A 19,512-nucleotide genomic window follows, 5' to 3' on the forward strand; every position below is an offset into this window, starting at 1 on the left:
CTTTCAAGGCTGAAGTTCTTCATCATGATGCTCCTCATCTCCAATTTCTGCTGTACTTTCTTCTTTTGCCATGATGGTCAGCAGGGTGCACTCGCTTCTTCTTGAAGCCTCCCTAATGAAACCTTATCCATGCATCTCGCCCCCTGGTGGTTGGCTGACTACTAGATGAGAAACTGTTTTTGTTTTTTTTTTAGACACGCCGCAGAGCCCGCATATGAAATGTAAACATTGCTGACGATCAAATTTATTTAATCACGGCAATCAAAATTGTGTTTATAAATATATATATTTTTATATAATTATATATATTGTACAGTTTAACAATTTGTGCTATTGACAAAAGTGACAAAGAAGGGTTTTTTTTCCTTTTTAAATTTCGCTTTTTAAATAATCAAATATGGTTCCTTGCTTATGTAAGCTCCAGAGAATGAAGTTCATAGAATTACAATTGTAGAATATGATAGTCTGGACAGTTCTATTCAAATCACACGAAACCACTCTGTCTGAAGAGGCTCTTCAAAATATCCTTTTGTTGAACTGCCAGCCTGCATGCATATTTTAACACGCCGTGTAAATAATTTAGACACTTTTATGGCCGGACTCATCCAACTGGTGTTTGGGCTTCTGTTTGCACACACGCAGTCGAAAACGAGTCGCCGAATGTGAAATGTGACACGGCGCGGCACGTGACGGAGCGGCGTGGCACGTCAGCGGGCGCTGTAAGCAGAGCGCCATGTTTGCGTCGACGCACCTTCCTGCTGTCTGTCTTCTGACTCGGCAGCAGAAGGGCTGAAAAAAGGAAGATCTTGTGATGGGTGCGCGAAGAGCGCAACGTTTGGCCTTCATTCACGACTCCTGACCGTGACTTCACCCCCTTACCACCTTCAGGGCCAGGATGAGGAAAGAGTGAAAGGAGAAAAAATGACTGACTGCCAGTAAGAGATTATGGTGCACGGCACGAAGGCCCTGGAGCCATCATTAAACTACTCGCCCATGCCATTGAATAAGGGATGTGTTTTAAATAAACACTAAAGCACATTGTTGGGAAGTCAGGAAGTACAAATATCTCCCTGCCATTGGATTTTTTTAAGTATTAGTATACAATAAAATGTATTGAATGTTATTGCACTGAAACAAAAACACTCAAAAAGTGGCATCTTCAAAATGTGTTCTGATTTTTTTTTTTTTTTTGTCTGTGTCCATATGCCATCTTTGTTTTGTAATGAAAGGCGCATATCCCTGCTGGTCTTTTCATATGTGAACTGTTGTCTCCATGTCAAACAGGCTGAACAAAAGCACAGAGCTCCAGGGTGAATCCGTCTGAGAGACGAGAGTGCTTCATGCGGCCGGAGTCGGGAGATCAATATTTACAGACACTCCTCTTCTTTAGACAGCATTCATGTCACAACGAACAAACAGGCCCTCCCTGCAAAGGTAATGTCCAACCCGCCCCCTAACGACGTGCTTTTGCTTACCTCATCTCGCCCCTCTCCCTTCTGCACAGAGACAAAAGGTAAAGGTTGACAAAAGGTGTCTGTGGATCTTTTGAGTGGCACACAGCGGCCCGCCGGCTGCATTCACCCGGCAATTATCTCCATGCCGACTTAATCCCGCCTGTTAAGTGGCTGGCTAAAAGCATGTGTACACAGACACGCGCGTAAATGGGGGGCCGGAGTGCAAGGTGGCGCGCGCCGTTTATCTGCGAGCGTCGTCGCACACCTGATATATGGCCCGGCCTTACAGGAAGCCACTCTACATGACCTTGGCAAAGATTGGAACACACACACACACACACACACACACACACACACACACACACACGACTAATGCGGGTTCAAGCATCAGATGTGGCTACTGTGCTTTCGTCGACTCGTGTCATGCCAATAAAGGCCTAATTGCCATTGACAGGCTTCTAAAACGTTTATAGTACTACTCTAGATTTTTTTGTTCTAATAAAGATTCATAAATTGGTTCATCTAGTAAGCACTATCTATCCATCTATCTATCTATCCTTTTAGCTAGCCTAAATAGCTTGCTTGCGAGCGAGTTAGTGAGCTTGTTGGCTAGTTCGCTAGCTATCCAACTATCTATACTGTACTGTATACTGTACGGTACATATGTACTATGCTGTATACAGTGTACAATGTATTTCCAAAAATATTCACTAATACGAAACGATAAACTAACCACCTTTGAATAACATTTTAAACTTTGCATTGCTCTTAAATAATAACCTCAGGATGCGGTATAATGCAGGTTCTAGGGTATAATGTATAGATTTGCTCATTTATTCTATTGGTTGACCTGGCTCCGCCCACCTCTCACCCAGGGCCAAATCCCTCGTCACCTCATCAGTCACCTCCATTGTTTGCTGACATATTTTTTGTTGGTCTGCCAGGTGATAATGACTTGTTTGTACAGGTTTTGTGGCTTGGGTTGTTGGCCTTTGTTTATATGCTTTATGACACCTGCCAGCCTCACTAGCCCATAAGTCTTTGCGCTTCTCGTTTGGGTCTGAAACTGCTAAAAACTATGAGAAATGGTCACAGACAATTAAAAAATAACCACGGACTTTTTTTTTTTTTTGCAGTGCAAAAGGCTGTATAAAAATGACCATTCAAGGATGGCACAAAACCGATGAACAAGACACCAACAGTAAGTGCAAGAACTCATTTTGTATTTTTTTTTCTCACAACTGTCCTCAAAATCTTTATATTATTGAGGTGATATATTTATCCTGCATATCCTTCCCAAAAATTATGAGGCCTACTCATGTTGTAGGGCACAACAAAGACATGTCTGCCATCTAGTGGTGATTGTTGATATTACAACTTGAAACGCAAGCCTGAATCCCCAAAGTTAGATAGAAACAAGCAATCGTCTTGCTACACATCAATTTGATGAAAGAGGTGCCAAATTTCAGCGAACAGAGCATAACAATATTAAGAAACATGACATTGTTTGACTGAAACCCAACCCAGATTCCTTTGGCCTCCAGCCTTTTGATGCGTGCGTGGTCAAAATGAGCAAAAGCCGCCTCCAAACGGAGGTTTGAGTGAGGTAACTGGAGCCAGTGTGAATGGACTCATTGTTGCTTCGCCTTAATAAGGCGTGACAAGTGAGGCGTGAATAGATTCCCATCATTAGGCCCCCTAAAAATGCCCATTAGAATCAATGGGCCACACTCCGGTCAGACTTTCTGTCTACCAGCCAGCGTGCCTCCGCGCCCTCCATCCCACCCTCCCTCCTCCCCCCCTTTAACATGCAGGACACTGGATACAGTTACAGCCACCCAGCTGAGGTGAACTCAAACAAGGCAACTCTATAGCCGCAGCCCTAACACCCGGCGTAATGCAGTTGACGCCACGCTTGCGGGAAAAGGGCAACGCGATGAGAGAGGCGGGCGACCTCTATCATGAGTGCTTGTCGGAGCTAACGTGAATAGAAGTCCTGATGTTTACAAGAAAGCGTGTACGTGTCCACAAGTGTAAGTGTGTAGCAGACAACGGGTCCAGGCAGCCAGCGTGGCTGATAAACTGCAGGGATTAGCAGCCACTTCTGGAGCCCAAGTGGCCCTATCAATACAGGACCGGGCCCATTGATCTGTTGTCTGGACGGGTGCTGGCGCTAATTCCTGGACCTTGGCTCTGAGTGCTGCTGGCTGGGGAGCTCGGAGGCGGGGGGTGAGACTGACTGGCTACTAGTGGCGCCATGCGCAGACCCTTCTGGATTTGAGGGCTCAGCGTTTGCCATAGAGCAGCTCAAAATAGCAGCCCGACCGCCGCGCGGCTAAGCAGGAGATAGACAAGCGACGTGCTAATGGTAATTTGAAAACACGAATCGTCACGGTCGGGCTCGTGTCATAAACAAACACTTTGGTTCAAAAGAAGCTTTTTCTAATTAGAACCGATCACTGTGTCAATTGGCGGAATACTTTACATGCTCCGAATTATGGCGCTTAAATGACATGCTAAGTCCGCTATGAGAATTACAGAGCTTTGACACGTGGAGTTTATCTGGAATAGAGTAGTCCACATTAACACCTCCTTAAACGGCCGTCCCCATGGAAGATACGGAGGGCGGAAGAAGAATTAAAAGCCGAGGCGTCATGAGGGTGGGGGATTATCGGGGTGACATGCTAGCTTGAAGAGTCAAGCAAAGAAGAACTAGAATAGCACTCACCAAAACTGAACTGCATGTTTTTTTCTTTTTGCCACAAAAAAAACAGCAAAAGACCTTTAAAAAATGATTTTGAGAAATGGTGACAAGATAATAAAAACAAAATTAAGACAACACCATTAGAATATAATAGATTTACAACAGTGTCCAGGAAAAACAAAACATATGGACAAATATGGAGTCAAATATTCTTGCTGACAGGTTTTAAAAAATGTTTTTCGGTGCACTTTTCCGATTCCTTGGCATGGTTGTGCTGTTGGTTTGACAGCTGGTCACAAACAATTTGACTGTTGAACGCCTGACTCAGACCCTGAAAAATTGTTTATGATGGCTCGTAAGACATTTTGACACCAGGGGCTGTTTTGGCGTTTATCTGTTGGGGGGGGATGGAATGTTTCTCTCTGCTCACCTCGCTAAGAGTTTATGGCATGTCTTCAGGTATTTCCACAAGATGAATGTAAGCTTTTTGTCAAGGCGGAAAAAAGGGGGTGAAAAAAAATCTGTTGATGCATTCAAAGGCCGTTTTGTTATTTTGGTTTTGGATGGAAAGGGCGAGAAAAATCCAACTGTGTGCGGACGCAAACGGATTATCGCCTGACTTGCCAGCTGTCCGTGCAAAATGTAAGATTTCCTGCATCAGTGTGACAGTGACGAATCAGCATGTGATGGGACGCCTCTTTGTTGGCCTTTGTGTCCCCTCTTGCCAAGATTTACTGCCTGTTTTTGACAACTTCAAATTGCTAAGAAAACAAATCTTGTCCAAATCTCGTGATGCTGAAAAATGTATTTATCTATGATTATTACATTTTTCTTCCTATATACATGAGGTGGATTGTAGCCAAATTCCTGTTTGGTTATATTATATTATCCTATTACTACCCAAGAACCCCCCCACCACATTAGTGGGTCATCTTCACCCCTCCATCAACTCTCATCTTTCAGCCCGAACGTCCCCCTTAAAATAACTTTTCACCTCCAAAATTCTTTCCAGAGGAAGCCATTACCCTGAGCAGGCGCCCCTCTCAGAGGAAAGCCATTCATATTTGATTGGCGTCTGAGCAAAAATGGCAGTAATGTGCGCCGTAATCGCCACAAGTGTAATCAGGCAGGCTTCTGATGGCTTAACGGCTGGACGCGCACTCCGCTAGTGTGTCAGGAGTGATATTGTATGTGGCGGCTGGGTCACATTTCCTTTTTTTCTGAAAAGCTCCCTTTTGACTTCTAGACGAGAAGCTCCTTAAGTTCCACTGACATTTGGATCTTGGATTTTGGTGGATTTTTTTTGTATTTGTTGAACAGGAATACTTTTTCAATGACATATTAAGCAAATAATCCAAGCTAAATATTTATAAAAGATGTAAACATATCATTATGATATAATTAAAGAATTGCTGCTTCTTCCGGTGAGCGCATTTTGGCCAACTGAGGCTAGCATAAGACAGACGTACAGAAATTGGTAGAGATGGTCTCTTAGTAAGCAGAAACAATGTTAGTTGTTCTTCACAGAGGATAAAGACTATATACCTGTGAATATTGTCCTACTGCCTGTCTGCATTTGTTGTTGCCATGTTCAAATATTCAAAGGGCTTTAATACCAGAGTACTGATCATGCTACTCATTATTAGCCCATCAATAGTGTTTGGCATTTTCTGTTAGCATTAAGCTAAACAGACTTTACACGGTGTGGTTGTTTTATACACACACGTAAATGTATTTGTATTATATTTAGTTTGACAGTAAAGTGAAACTGGATTCGGGTTCTCGTTCAAGAATTGTTAACTATCTGCCTAACTGTGAGTTGAGATCACTTTTTTTCTTGCAAGTCAAAGCATAAAATGATGACTTTTATCCCGAGAGACTCGTAAATCAGGTCGTTTGGACGCATCTCAACAATCCACTTTGTAGTAATGCTACATGGTGATATCATGATAGCGTTACTTAGCGTGGTTACAAATGCGTGCTTGCTAGCAAAACAGCCTCTAGGACTGCTCGACTCATGTGGCCTTGAGACTTTATGAGCCTTTTAATAACTTCCATCATTGGCATTCGGTTTCGTCACCCAGCCAAGCGACACAGAATTCAACCAACTTTACCCAACTAGCATTTAATAACAGACATTGAGTAGGCCCTCGCTAGCTGGAAGGAAGCAAAGGAAGGATGGAAAGTGGCGAAGGGGGGGCGGGTGACATCGTCGCTGAAATGGCTTTAATGTGTCATGAAATCGCGACAAGCGTGATATCAGGCGGGAAGTTGATGGGCAAACCGTTGAAGCGCACTCCCTTCACGCGTCAGGAGTGAGATTCCATTTGGCAGCCTCGTCACGTTTTTTTTTTTTGCTTTCGTAAAAAGCTTTTCTAGGATTTGCTAACAAAAAGGTGCTTTTGCGACACGTTACATCCATTTCGCAAGGGGGTGGAAGGCGGCGCCGATGCGGGCTTCAGCCAAGCAGAGCCGCAGTGATCTGAAACGGGGATTTATGGAAAATGAAGGAATTCTGTCCTTGGTTTTCGTCGGTCTCCTTTAACTCTGAGCCAATCCTTGTCAGTGGAACACTTTCAAAAGTTGAAGTTATTCTTTACAGATTGCTTCTCATTGAAGTCCTTGGCACCATGTCCCGCGCACACATGCCTGGGACTGTTCACGCACATGTTTTTCGGGGTAGGCGCTCTTCGCGGCGTGTCGGCGAGGCCGCCATCCACCTAATCAGGCTTGACACCCGACCAGAGGCCCCCGGTGCCCTCCGCTAATTTCAGCCTCAACCGGCAACCTCTGCGCTCTCCCTCCACCGGGCCGCTCCAATCAGTGTACGCTGATGGCAAATAGCTTCCAGAGCTGTGCCAGGCCCCATTATTCCCACCAGCGCCACCGGTAACTGGTGCAAGGGCTCAGGTGAAATTGTCCAAGCTGGGGAGGGGAAAAAAAAAAAGGACAAGGGTCACCCCGCGGCCGACACATTTTTGCACTCACATCAGAGCAATCAGCCGACTTTCGGTGAGGCCGTGACAGCCTAAGTGCGGGCGTACGCGTACATGCTAACGTATGTACCTAAGATGGCACAAGTAAACACACACACGTGAGTGAGTGGGAGGGAAATTAGGGCCTAAGCAAACTCAGGATGCCAGCGAGTGCGGGTCGTTTAAGTGCTTCCGAAAGAGATCAGGTGGCCTCCGATGATTGCGGCGTTATAAGTCTTGGATATCCTCCTCAAGTGTGCCGCCATAATCATAGAGGGAGGACCAAATCAGGCTCCGGGGGGAAACATTACATCAGTAGGCTGTGACTAATATCAGTGGAAAAGAGGCACATTTAATTTGCTGTTGTGGTGCCAGAGAGCTCCACATTGCTTGGATGCCATACAAGCTGCCTTTGAAAGATTGCAATCATGGCTGGCTCGCATTTGGAATTTACACCACCGGACTCGAGAGAGTACCGGACCGACCGCAGCCGATCGCTCTTCTGCTACGCTAATAGTGCCCTTTTCTAGTCTTGCGCTGTACAGTCAAATGAAAATCTGCCAAGTCAAGTCCAAAGAATACAATTTGGGTTTTTAATAGTTTGACCTAGACCTGAACAATAACTTTTTTTGTTTTAAATTGAATGCACTATATTTTGTGTATTCGTTTATTTTAAGTGTGAGCCACGTTAACATAATCATTGTTTCATGAAATATAAACATTTGAACTCAAGCTCGAGTTACGAGCACAACTTTAAGAAGTCGTAGGAAGTACTCTACGTATCGCAAGGCACTCATCTGCCTGAGCTTCCTTGCTCAGCTTGTCGAATGTCGTATCGATGAAGAATTATGGCTTGTTTGCTTAAGTCGGGAGGCAAGATCATAGTTCACGGTGCCGCGGGTCACAAGGCGCAGTCAACTTGTATGCGCAGAGGCGGGGTCGCGTGAGTCTTTAAAGCTCTTTAAGTGATTCCCTCAGTGTCTTCGCCCCGAGGGAGCGAGGCTCAGCTCGTTTCAACACATCCAAACAAAGCCGGGATCCGAGTCATCGATCATCCGGCCTGCGATTTGTGATGAGGTGTTTGCTTTACACGGCTCGATGAAAAGTGTACATATCGCCGAGGCTTTTTTTTTGCACATCAAATCGTGCGACTGTATTTGGAACAACACGCGACTTGAAAGGATGGAGCTCGGCGTTGGACTCGTTTGACTTGAAATTGCTCTCGACTGTTTTCCAGAGACATGGCCAGTTATGTAACCGCGGATATTGCGAACACCAGCCTTTCCTCACTTTAGGACGTGATTGCGGCAGGGTTGCCATGGCTACAATAATACCAGGAAGCGAACAAAGAACAGAGGCCCCCATTTTCCCCATAAGCACAAAATTGTGTCGGCAACAAGCGCCGCGTGATGACTTTGGTTGACTTGTAATGTAAAGTGCGCAGCAACGGCGGTGGCAGGCTCTTCTGCTCTCGCACAAAAATAAACCTGATTAACTCTGAGTGACAGGGAAGCAAAACAGGAAGCCCATTCACCTTCTTGTCCTCCCATGCGACTGCTAGTTAATAGCACGCAGTTCGCCGCCATGTTTGTGGAATATTTTTTACTAGGATTTGTTTTTGCCGGTTGTAGGGTAAATAGGGTTTGAACGACTTTAAGGTTTTTGTGTAAAGAAGTCATCGATTATCAAGCACAGTACAGCAGTCACCGTTTTGTTTTGTTTTTGCGTCATGGATGGGTTTCAAGTAAAGACATTTTTGCAAATCAACATTATGCTAATTGTGCTTGTCGCTGTCTTCCACCAGCCAGCCGGTCTCATTTTGTGTTGTAGGTGACAAAAAAATTTAGCATTTCTCAGGTTATTTATATTGAGTTTTTATTGTATGACTGTAAGGTATTACTGTATCAGTCGTCAATCCAGGTCAAATATTTTTTGGCTTGTGATGTGAGTGTTTTGTAAATTGACACACGGCCTGCAATTTTGGTGCATGTTAGAAACAACTTCTTTGATTAGTAAAGTTCAAAAGAGAGATTATTTATTTTCTATTATTATTTTTTTCTCTTTTTTTTATTAATTAATTAATTAATTTATTTATTTAAAAGGGAGAAAAATGGACAGCAGGCTCAACGGCCCTTTTTCCATCCAGGTCAAAAGTGCACGTGCTTGAGCACGAATTGAGCGCACGAGCCTATTATGTCACTTTTTTAATCGGGAATCTGTGCGTAGCTTTCTGTAAACTGGCCAGTTGGAAGACGGAGTCGTAAAGTCGAGTCAATTACTAGTTGATACTTTTGTGACATTTTGTTTGGTGTTGTGCCGTGAGAGTTTTTGAAAATGGCTGCATTGGCTCAGTAAAGGTTGGCAAATACTGACCTATAGAATAGAGAAAGCCTTTTATTCGTGGCGCAATGGGGGAATTCCAGTCCTACGGCAGCCAAGTGCACAGTAGCAGCCCACAAGAATAACCGGACAACTGGCGAGAAAGTCGGGCCTGAGGAGTTTGAGTTTGCAGAGTCCCTTGTGCCTACCTTGGCCCCCGTCCAGCAAGACTCAGCTGAGTCCTCGGACACGGGAAGGAGGGTGAGATAATAGCGCCACTGACGACTGTGTGAGGGAGATTTAGTGTTGCTAAGAACCAACAAAACACCCCCTCGCCCTCACAGCCCGTCAGTTGTTCCCCCCGTAGAGCTCAACAGAGCGCCTTGTGGTCGGATTTCACACGTGATCATGCGATCCGTGCGTGAGCGTCGGCGGGGGCATGAGAGGGCATCCCGTCCGAGCACAATTCCTTTCTTTCTTCCCCCCCCCCCCCTCCCTCCACGTCGCTGTCCTGCATCTCCTTCACCTCATCACCTCCTTGTGTATCTCGAAGGAATCCGCCAGGAGCGTCGCGGCCTGATGCGTTTAACAGTTCCTGCGTGAGCCGCGTGCGCGTGTTTAGTGCACGCCAAAGGGAGACGATGAATCCGTCAAAGAGATACCATAAATAGGGCGGCATATTTGACAGGACGGCCCGGGTGAAGAGGCTGGATGAGTTTCATGGTATATATCTCGGCGCAGGCACTCATCCCAGGAGTGTGCTCCTCCTCGTCGACGGAGTGCGGCTACGCTTTGATCCCGGCTTCTCGCTCGCTCGCTCGCTTCTTTTTTTTTTTTCTTCTTCTTATTTTCTCCTCACTCCCACACTTTTCCTCCCCTCCCATCCCCGGATCCCTGCAGCCGTCTGGACGGCTGGCTCAACAGCCTTGGGGTGTTTAGGTTTTGGAGGGATCCCAATTTCCTCTTCTAATCATGACATCATCCCCGCCTCAATAGGTTAAAGATGTGGCCAGGATATTCCCCGCTTCCTTGTTTTGCAGCCTCCCATCAAATTACACACATTACACGTCGCCTGCTGAACCAACACGCTCTGTCCGTGTCTGTAGGGAAGGAATGTTCCTAATGCCGCTTTGGTGAGGGGTGATGAGCGTGGCTTGGCTTCGCTGTGTGAACTGAGACTCAAGTAACTCAATAGTGCTGTTCATCAGTAGTTGGGAGATTGTGAAGCGCACTTGATTAAAGGGAGAAGCTGATTAGAGGTGAGGAGTAGCAAAGACCTGCCCGGCCTGTCAATAGATGTTAATATCAGCCACTCCTCTGACTCTCATCTTCTCGACAACACTTTAGCCACTCAGATTACAGTCAAAGTCTTCATTTCCCGCCCGGTTCACATCTGCGCTCGGGCGGGAGAAGCGATGAGACAACATCGGTGGTGGGAACGCTTCCGGAAAACGTGGCGTGGCCATCTCCAGGGTGCTCAGATCGGAAGGGAAAATTCTCGCTTGTCTTTTGACGCTATGTGCTAATGTCATCGATGAAGGCAGCGCGAGCCAACTTTTCTCTAGGTGCTTATTTTACATGAGAAAACTATCAAGGCGGACCACATAACAAAAATGTCACAAATATTACTTACAAATTATTATTATTATTGTTGTTATGAAAACCCAATGAGCTACAGAAAAAAAGAGCAAATTTGGCAACCAAAAAAATTCTTGAAAAGAGATTTGAGACTTTTTTGACTTTTGAAGGATTTATTTAAAAAAAATTGAAGGTCATGCTTTCAAATTCAATCTTTGAGAGACTTCTAAGACTTTTTGCGGCTCCATGGCAACTCTGTGATGTACTCACAAGACTCATCCCATTGTATGAATGGAAACAGGTGGATGCACAGGTTAATGGCAGTGTTGGGCATCATTGATCTAAGGCGATGCTTCCCAACAACTGTGCACTGTGTGGTGGGAAATGATCCCATTTCACATAATTGCTCTGAAAATGATTGTTTCTTTACCACAAATAATGTGTCTTTGTTCAACTATCTATGGCAGTGATGTATAGTGACAGGCAGAACAATTAAATGCTTTTCTCTTAGATGGCCAAAGGTGTAATTACCTGCACGGCCACCTGTTGCCATTCATACGACACAATAATAGCTTTGTGTTCAATCAAAGAGGCCTATTCAGTACGTCCATCTTAAGTAAAAGACAAGATTTTATTTTTAATCTCAGTACACTTTTTGATATTTTTATCTTTGGCTCAATATATTGGAGGTAGTGAAACGGCGCACGTTAAGCAGAATAGCCATTGTCATTTGTTGTTTGAGTTACACGCATGTTGCACTTTTAGCCACGCCCCCTCAGTGATGTCACACCAGCTGTTTGTCTTTGGACAGCTGCAGGGTATGAAACTCACAAGCAAAGACAATATAAACATTCTGTATTTCATTTCCATATGACCCAATCCAGTTCAATAAATTCTTTAGATAGTAAGGGAGGAGCTTGTACCTATAAATGCGATTGGTTGTTTTTTCTCAGGCACGGTGGTGTCTTAAAAATCAAGATGTTTTTTTTTATATTGTTTTTTTTACTGCGATCACATTAAACTGACAGTTTTAACGAATATGACAAATAAAAATGCTTTCAAATATATTGTTCTCCTCTAAAACAACTTTTCCCGAAAGTTGCTATCCAGTTACAATAATTGGCAGTGTAAATACGAAAGAAAGTCAAAAATGCATCAAACTCCACACGGAAAGCCCTTCCATCAATGTGAGTGGTCAGTTTTCCCATCCACCTGTTCCTGAATGGCAAAGTCTCCTGGGCTCCATTTAGATGAAGGTTCATTCAGCACTTCTTACCCCGAAACCTGAGCCATCAAGGGAGGCTTTCAGGCCCAAGTGGGCCCAAAAAATGTCGCTCTTAAAAAGATTTTAATCTCTAAGGGGGCTCCATCACTCTTCCCGGAGCACTAACACTTGCACGTTCCACCTGATTCTCTCTCAGCACTCATTTGGAACAAACCCTTCAAGCATGTTACATTAGGAATGCAATAAACATTGGCAATATTGTCAACGCTAATACAACTCTACTCCGTCCGCTTCAACATCCGATAGACGGTTTTAATATACGAGAGTAAACATAATATCTAGACTTTTTTTTTTTTAATTGAAATTAATTTTTCTTAAATCATTCAATGAGCTTAGAGTCAACATGCTACTAGCATAAATTCCATGTGGCTATATTTTATGTTTATGCTAACTCTGTGCTAAAAACTTACTTTCCTGTTTTTTTAAAGTGCATAAAACAATACATTTCAAAAACAAATTGAACTAATCAAATCTTTAACAACTTTGCTGAACACGTTTTATTTCCTGGAATGGCCTTGTCTAATTGTTCAGTCTTTATTGTTGGATGTATTTGATAAAAATAATCAGATTATTCTCACACATTTTTAGTTGTATTTGCTTATCAAGTATGGAAATGATCTCATTTGCAAGGCTCACTTTTCCTGCAAGCTATTTTAGCATCATTAGCGGTGACCTTTATATTCTTTCGTATTGTTTTGAATGGACATTGTTATGCAGCAGGAAATAATCAGTGTCGTGCCGAGGAAGCTCACACGTCACAAGCCGAAATAAATCCAGAAAAAAAATGGAGGCGTGTGTGTGCATGGAAAGTCAGCGGTGTAACATTTAGTGGGCAGGCTAGTATGCGGCCCGAGTGTGTTTTACATTAAAGGCAGGGGGGTCGGGGGGGTGATACTGCGCTTGAACCTGGCATGTAGTAACCTTTATGGTGGTATGAGAGGGGGCTCGAGTCAAACTGACACAGCCGTTTTTAATTCTCCAGACTTTTCATCTTTGGCTCCGGCTCGCTCTGCCCGGAGAGAGCGCTTTTTCTCACGGCCGTGATTAAAACGTTGCCTTTTTGTTTTATCTTACACCAGCGCCACGCTATGTTACACGTGTAGCGGAAGCCGGCGGTCACGCCGATCTCGCAAATACCTGACGGCTCACCTGACATCAGCCAAGAAAAGAGACGTCGAGGTCGCGGCGGCCGGCGTTTGGCTGGCTTTGATGACCGCTTAGCATGCGTACGCGGCGGCGGCGGCGGCTTACGAGAATATCTGCCCCTTTTTTATTTGCAAAGTGAGAACGGTGGAAGAGGCGGGTGGAAGCTGAGTCCGCCGAGTCTGCTGTTCCCAGTCGGTGCGGCTGTAGACAGCTGGGCGCCCGCTACAGTTAAGATCAGAGGCCTTGATAACCTGGGCGCTGATTTATGGAGAGTAAGCAGTCTCTGCAATCACCTAATGAGCTGGAGGACGCCCAGTGTTTACATGTTTATTAGATAGCCTCATGCACTTGGCCTGGTACAGTGCAGAGAAAGTCTACACACCCCCGTTCAAATGATAGTGCTTGAACCACTATTTGCTCGGGTTGAGAAACAATTCACCCTTTATTTTAGTTCATTGGTCAGACTGTTGGAGTGTAAAAGTGTAAAAAGAAGACAGCACAATATTTAAAAAAAAAAAATATTCAAAGGTGCCGTCTGTAGTGTTGCCAGTAAATAAACAACCCGCCAATGGATACTCGCTATTGTCTTGATTAGTCGGCCGTGTATATTTTACGAGCCCCCAGCAGAAGCTATTGTGTACTCCACTGGCACAAGTGCTCTTTAAACACATAATACAATATGTTATTGTTGTCACCATTTGGGAGGGTCACGCAGAGAGTCCTTAATGTCGTCAATGTCACAAGAATAAACACAATTTAAGAAACCTTCCCTTTTATAATCTACACAAAATACGCCCAACAGATCACGTTTGCCCTTCCTTTCTTAGTCCAACTTGCAAAACGTTGAAATGAAATATGTTTTCCATCCAAATAGCCAGGATGTGTGTGTGTGTTTTTCTTTTTAAGAGTGGGACGAAGTGCTGCTGCTTTCTCTTCTGATGTGGGATTTTGGCAAGACAGGTCGGTCGGCAAACCTGACGTGACAAGACGTTTAAATACAACATGTCACGATATGGAGAGAATCATTTAGGCTAAACCTCTGAATAGGAAAGGATGTTTCTACATCATCTCAAACACTATTATGCCTACATTGTATTACTACTACATGTCAAATGGATTATAGAATAAAATAAAAAACTCGCTGGATGCCATCCATTGAAAACAAATAAATGCCTTCCTTTTCCTCAAAAGGAAAAAAAGGGCCGTAATCATTTTTAGTCCATTCATTGATTACGTAATAAGGCCTACCCCTTTTTTAAGTCTGTTGCTAACCAAAACAGCAGCATGTAATGTTTCTCAGCTGAAGTTTCCAAAGTTCCCTGTCAAATGTTGTGCACGCTCAGCTCCCTTCTCTTCACGGCACAAGATGGTCCGCCCGACCTCAACGAATCACTCTTGCTAACACAATTACCTGTCGCTCCCTTCCTGCGCATGGCTGAGTGCGAGTGTCGCCCGTCTGCCTGCCATTGTGTGCTAATTTTAGGCCCATTATTCTCCGTAACCAACGTGCCATGGGCAGAGTCACTTTCACGTTAATAGTTTACACGTCGTAAAGGGAAGTCTCTCCACCCCCCCCCCCCCCCCCTTGAGTCGTGGATCAAAGGTCTCCTCTATTGTATCGAACTTCCTGCTTCTGGTTTTAGGCGCGCTGGTGCGTTTCGGCCCGGCTCTCTCGACCTGGAACAAACCACTCGAGGAGTTGAGGGAGCTCGCGCTGCCGCCAGAAGATGCCCTCTGACCGGGCGAGTGATTGCCTGAGGTATTTGTGAGGCGCTGAGAAGGCGCCTGAAGTGAAAGCAGAGCATAAACAAAATATTTAAAAACAAATCGATGTTAGCTCAACATAGCTTTTTAGAGTAGGTGTAAGAATGACAAATAATGTTAACGGCAGTTGGCCCATTTTTCATGAGGCCATATCGCTCCAGGAGAAGAATCTGGATCCCCTTGTTGCACTGTCAGCAAAGTTTTCCCAACGTGATAAAGCGCCCCGTCGCCCTTATTTGCTTCACAGATGGTAAATGATGAAGGGCGGCGACCGGCATTTCCGTGACAGCGCTCTGTTCTAAATAAGACCTTTCAAAGTAAAACAGACAAGTTGTGCCTGCAGATGATCTCCTTGTGATCTTACGCCGCCGCAATGCGAACTCCGTGCCAGACTGCACCTCATTTTTCACGCACAAGGTTTCTGCTTTGGCGTATCACCTCAAGTGAGTTACTACTTTGGCCTGATGTAACTACGTGTCACAGGAAGCTGTACAGTGTAGCCGACCCCATCACGCGGGGATGCCTGACAGGCAATAAATAATCAGGGGGGAACATTTTCCTCCCATTATGGCTAAAACAGTGACTGTTGCTGAACCAGTACAGACAGGACCTCATCGAGAAAAAAAAAAAGGTTGAAGCCATTTTGGCTGGCTAATTACAGCGTTGATCCCGCTGCACTTTTTCAGCCTCGCGCTCCGTGTTTGAACCCCACCCAAAAAAAGATTTTGCCTGCAAAACGAAAACAAAGTGATAATTGCCAGCCGCGTTGGGTTTGGAAAGCGCTCAAAATCAATAGGCAAGATTGCTTTGATGTTGACAAATAATCGCTCAAATGCAGGAAATCCTGGAAGGGAAGCATGTCAAATGTCCACTAATCTGACTTGCAGAAAGTCACGCTTCACAAACATTGCTTTTTTGGAGATGAATGCAAAGTATTAAGTGCTTTTTTGGAGCAAATCTTAATTGCCCCCTTTTTTTTGTGAGCCCGCAGAAGATGAATTGTAGTGAGAAAACCTACATTTAAATCCACAAATAAAAATCCACATTGTCTCTTCAATATGGTTGTAGCTGTCGTTGTTTTCTGTCAGTAACTATTCATACTTGTAATGGTGTGTTGATGTGCAGTGATGTAGAAAAAACAAAGAAGAGTTTCACAACTACTATAAGTGACCCAGTGAGCTAAAATAACAGTCCAAAGATGTGAAGGGAGGTGTGGTGTATTTTGAATACAGATTTTTTTTTCGGGGGGTATCTATGATTGTATTATTAATAGTGTTAGACACTTTCAACCCCTTTAATACTCACATCTTGGTGATTGAAAGCGACACTCTCAAACGGTTTCTTTTTCCTGATCCTTTGGGATATCCCTGCCTCGGTTTCCCATAACACACCAACTAGTTTGTATTACTGCCCTCCTCTTCCTGACCCAAGTCAGCACAAGGGAGGTGCGTAAAATCATGATAGCCATCTATCGTGATTCATTTTGATGTGTAATAGCCTCTGTTTGCTTGACGGTAAAAAAAACGCCTCGAGAACCGGTGGAATAAAAAATAAAAAAACCTTTTCTTCCACGGACTTCCATCTGTAATGACTGGACAGCGTGCATGTACACAAATCAGACACACGCACAGTGTCCAACACAAAACAGCTGCGTGTTGTGATTCCGCGATAAACAGATCTCAGGATGTGAGAACATTGCGCCGAGAGAGGAAGTCACTCTCTGATCCTGTAATGAGGGACCGCACAGAAGGTGAAAGGCGCCGAGGGGAGGACGATCGGCGGTGGGGGTTGTGCTGCGGCGGCGGCCATGTTCCGTGTGTCATCACGCCCCCGTTAATGCGCGGCGTCCCCCGTGGGAGCGAGCGAGGCCCGCCGGGCCCGCAGAGCGAGCGGTTTGCTCATGATACTTGAGGTCAAGCATTTCCCTCGCAGCCACCGAGGCTGATGGTTTCACAGAAAGCGTGTAGACAGGCGCAGTTAACTCACCACTGGAGGAAATGTGTCTGCGTGACACCGGGAAAGAATGTCTTCCATCAACAGTGTGTGTGTATGTGTATATTTAGTGAAAATAACTATGTATGGTCATGTAAACTGTGACTGCGACGGGAACACAAACATTTCACCATGTTTTATTTTGAGGGGGAAGACAGAAGAGTGGGCAGTACTGACAAACGGGGTTGAAAAGTAAAAGTTACAATTAACCGTGTAACAAAAAAATATGAATTCGGTTGTTATTATGAGGAGCTGTTATAAGCACAGTGGAGTGAAACAAACAGACAAATTGACTTTATCCTCTTCTGCCAAGTTCAAGGGTCTGACAGACGGACAGACTCCGGCCAGATGGGAGGGACAATATCTCTGAGCATGTCACCGAGTCACGGGCCTTCTCGTGGGGCACGGCGGCAGGATTTGGAGGCCAGCGGTAGTGGTGAGGCATAGTGTCGTGTGGAATGGGGGGGGGGGGGGTCAATGCGCCTCCAGGCAGGTGGGGGTGCGCCCAGGAGTTAATTGGTAGTTTGGGTTTTGACGGTGAGTGGCGCTGACAAGTCTCTGTGGCCGGCCGGAGCCAGCCAGCCAGCTCGTGGTGCACATTCACTGTGTTGCAGGGCATGCGCGGCGGCAACTGTCACAGCTCACCAAGTGCCAGTGAGAGAAGCGGAGAAAGGGCCAGCTAGGCGGGGGAGGGAAGGAGGATGAGGGTTGAGGAAGAGTTGATAGGCAAGAGGTCGAAAAAAATTGTTGAACCGATTTTTCTTCAAATATTTTGTGTTTGTGTTTATCATTATTATATGGGCTGGAACAGATTAATCCCTTTTCCATTCACTTCAATGGAGAAAGTTGATTTGAAAGTGTTTTGATTTCCCGGAATGAATTAAAGTCCTTTTAAGGCGCCACTGTATATTGATATGAGGTTGTTAATGGGCCATCAAGTGTGTGGAGAATATTTGGCGCAGCAAGTGAAGGGAAAGGGGGGCGTCTGCTGCCATGGAAGCTCGATGCCGGGCTGACTCACAGAGGCCCCGCTTCTAATTGTGGCCCAAGGAAAGCATTGTAGCTGAGGTGCGGGTCAGCTGGGGGCCCCCAGGAAGGTTACATTGGCCCTCTTAAACCTGTTGTTGCCTGGCGATCACATAAAAATGACACCTCGTAAATATGGACAGCTCGGGAGTGTATGAGCCAGCGCAGGGTCGCTTATTTGGGTGAACCTTGCCCTTTGAACTTGCACTCACCTTGATCCTGGTGCCAAGTGCCTGTTAGCTTGTTAGCTTACAACATACTAGGTGGAAAAGCTGACAAGCAGCTGCTGGACCTTTATTTTGGGGCAGGTAGTGTAATGTTGCTTATGCTTGATTTCTCATTGGATGGCGCCTCCGGTCTTAATGCGGCAAAATATTTCTGTTTGATATGCATCTGATTTATTGCTTCTCTTTGGTCCTCATACCGAGCGATTTGCAACATTTCCACCGGAGTCGGCAGAATGGGGCTTTAAGATTTCCAATATATGCCACTGTTAACTAACAACATCTGTTTAATGGCTTAACAATATCCCAAGGATGCTGATATAGTCTGCCGCTGTCAGCACGAGACATCGGAAGGACGATAAACAAAGGCCGTCCTTCTAATAGTAAATCATCAGAGTAGACAAGAGAAGCAGATTCTAAAAATATTTTTTTTCTCATTGAACTTAATGGAAATCCCATTAATCCATCCCAGCCTCATTTTTGTGATTTTTATTTTATTTTTTTTTAAATAGGGAAAATTATACTTTGCTTTATTTGAGGAAGGCACAAGGTATGTTTTGGATGTTTATTCAGTTCAAGAGGAGTCTCATTACTCTCCATCACTTGGCCCTCTTCTCCAACCCATTTTCTCCATCTTTGCTTTGCCGGGGTCCAACGTCGGAACAAAAGATACACATATAATGCGGGTCCGACATGGGTAGCGAGTGTTTGATGTCCCAGTCGAGCATCTTCTTCGGCGAGTGCAGGTCGTCCGTCGTCTGTCCACGTTTGCTATCGGCTTGCGCAATATTCAAACGCAAAGGCTGCAGAGATAAGTTGATGGCAGCTGCCATATTGCAGAAATAATGTTTGCAAAGCCAAGGCCCTCATTATCTCCCTGAGGCCTCAAGTGGAAAGACAAAGCGCGGTCGAGAGCGAGGGGGGGAATGCTTTTAGCCTCCTTTATGCTCACTTGTTGTGTGCTCCTCTTCACTCTCATGTGCCACTTGCATTTCCAATTATTACGAGCAGCGACCGCCACCGCCGCGCAGACATATGAATAATG

The 19,512-nt window shown here is 45.0% G+C and overlaps 1 long non-coding RNA gene across 1 annotated transcript in view; it reads left to right on the top strand.

Moving 5' to 3' along the window:
- The first annotated feature begins 689 nt into the window (after positions 1–689).
- LOC119130967 overlaps positions 690–19,512 on the top strand; it is a 38,444-nt gene continuing 19,621 nt past the window's right edge. Inside the window, exons 1-3 of the long non-coding RNA XR_005099568.1 lie at positions 690–935; positions 1,285–1,434; positions 2,591–2,655. This is a non-coding gene — a long non-coding RNA (uncharacterized LOC119130967). The remainder of the gene's footprint in view (positions 936–1,284; positions 1,435–2,590; positions 2,656–19,512) is intronic.

This window comes from Syngnathus acus, chromosome 12, assembly GCF_901709675.1.
Source record: "Syngnathus acus chromosome 12, fSynAcu1.2, whole genome shotgun sequence".
In the NCBI taxonomy this organism is placed as follows: Eukaryota; Metazoa; Chordata; class Actinopteri; order Syngnathiformes; family Syngnathidae; genus Syngnathus; species Syngnathus acus.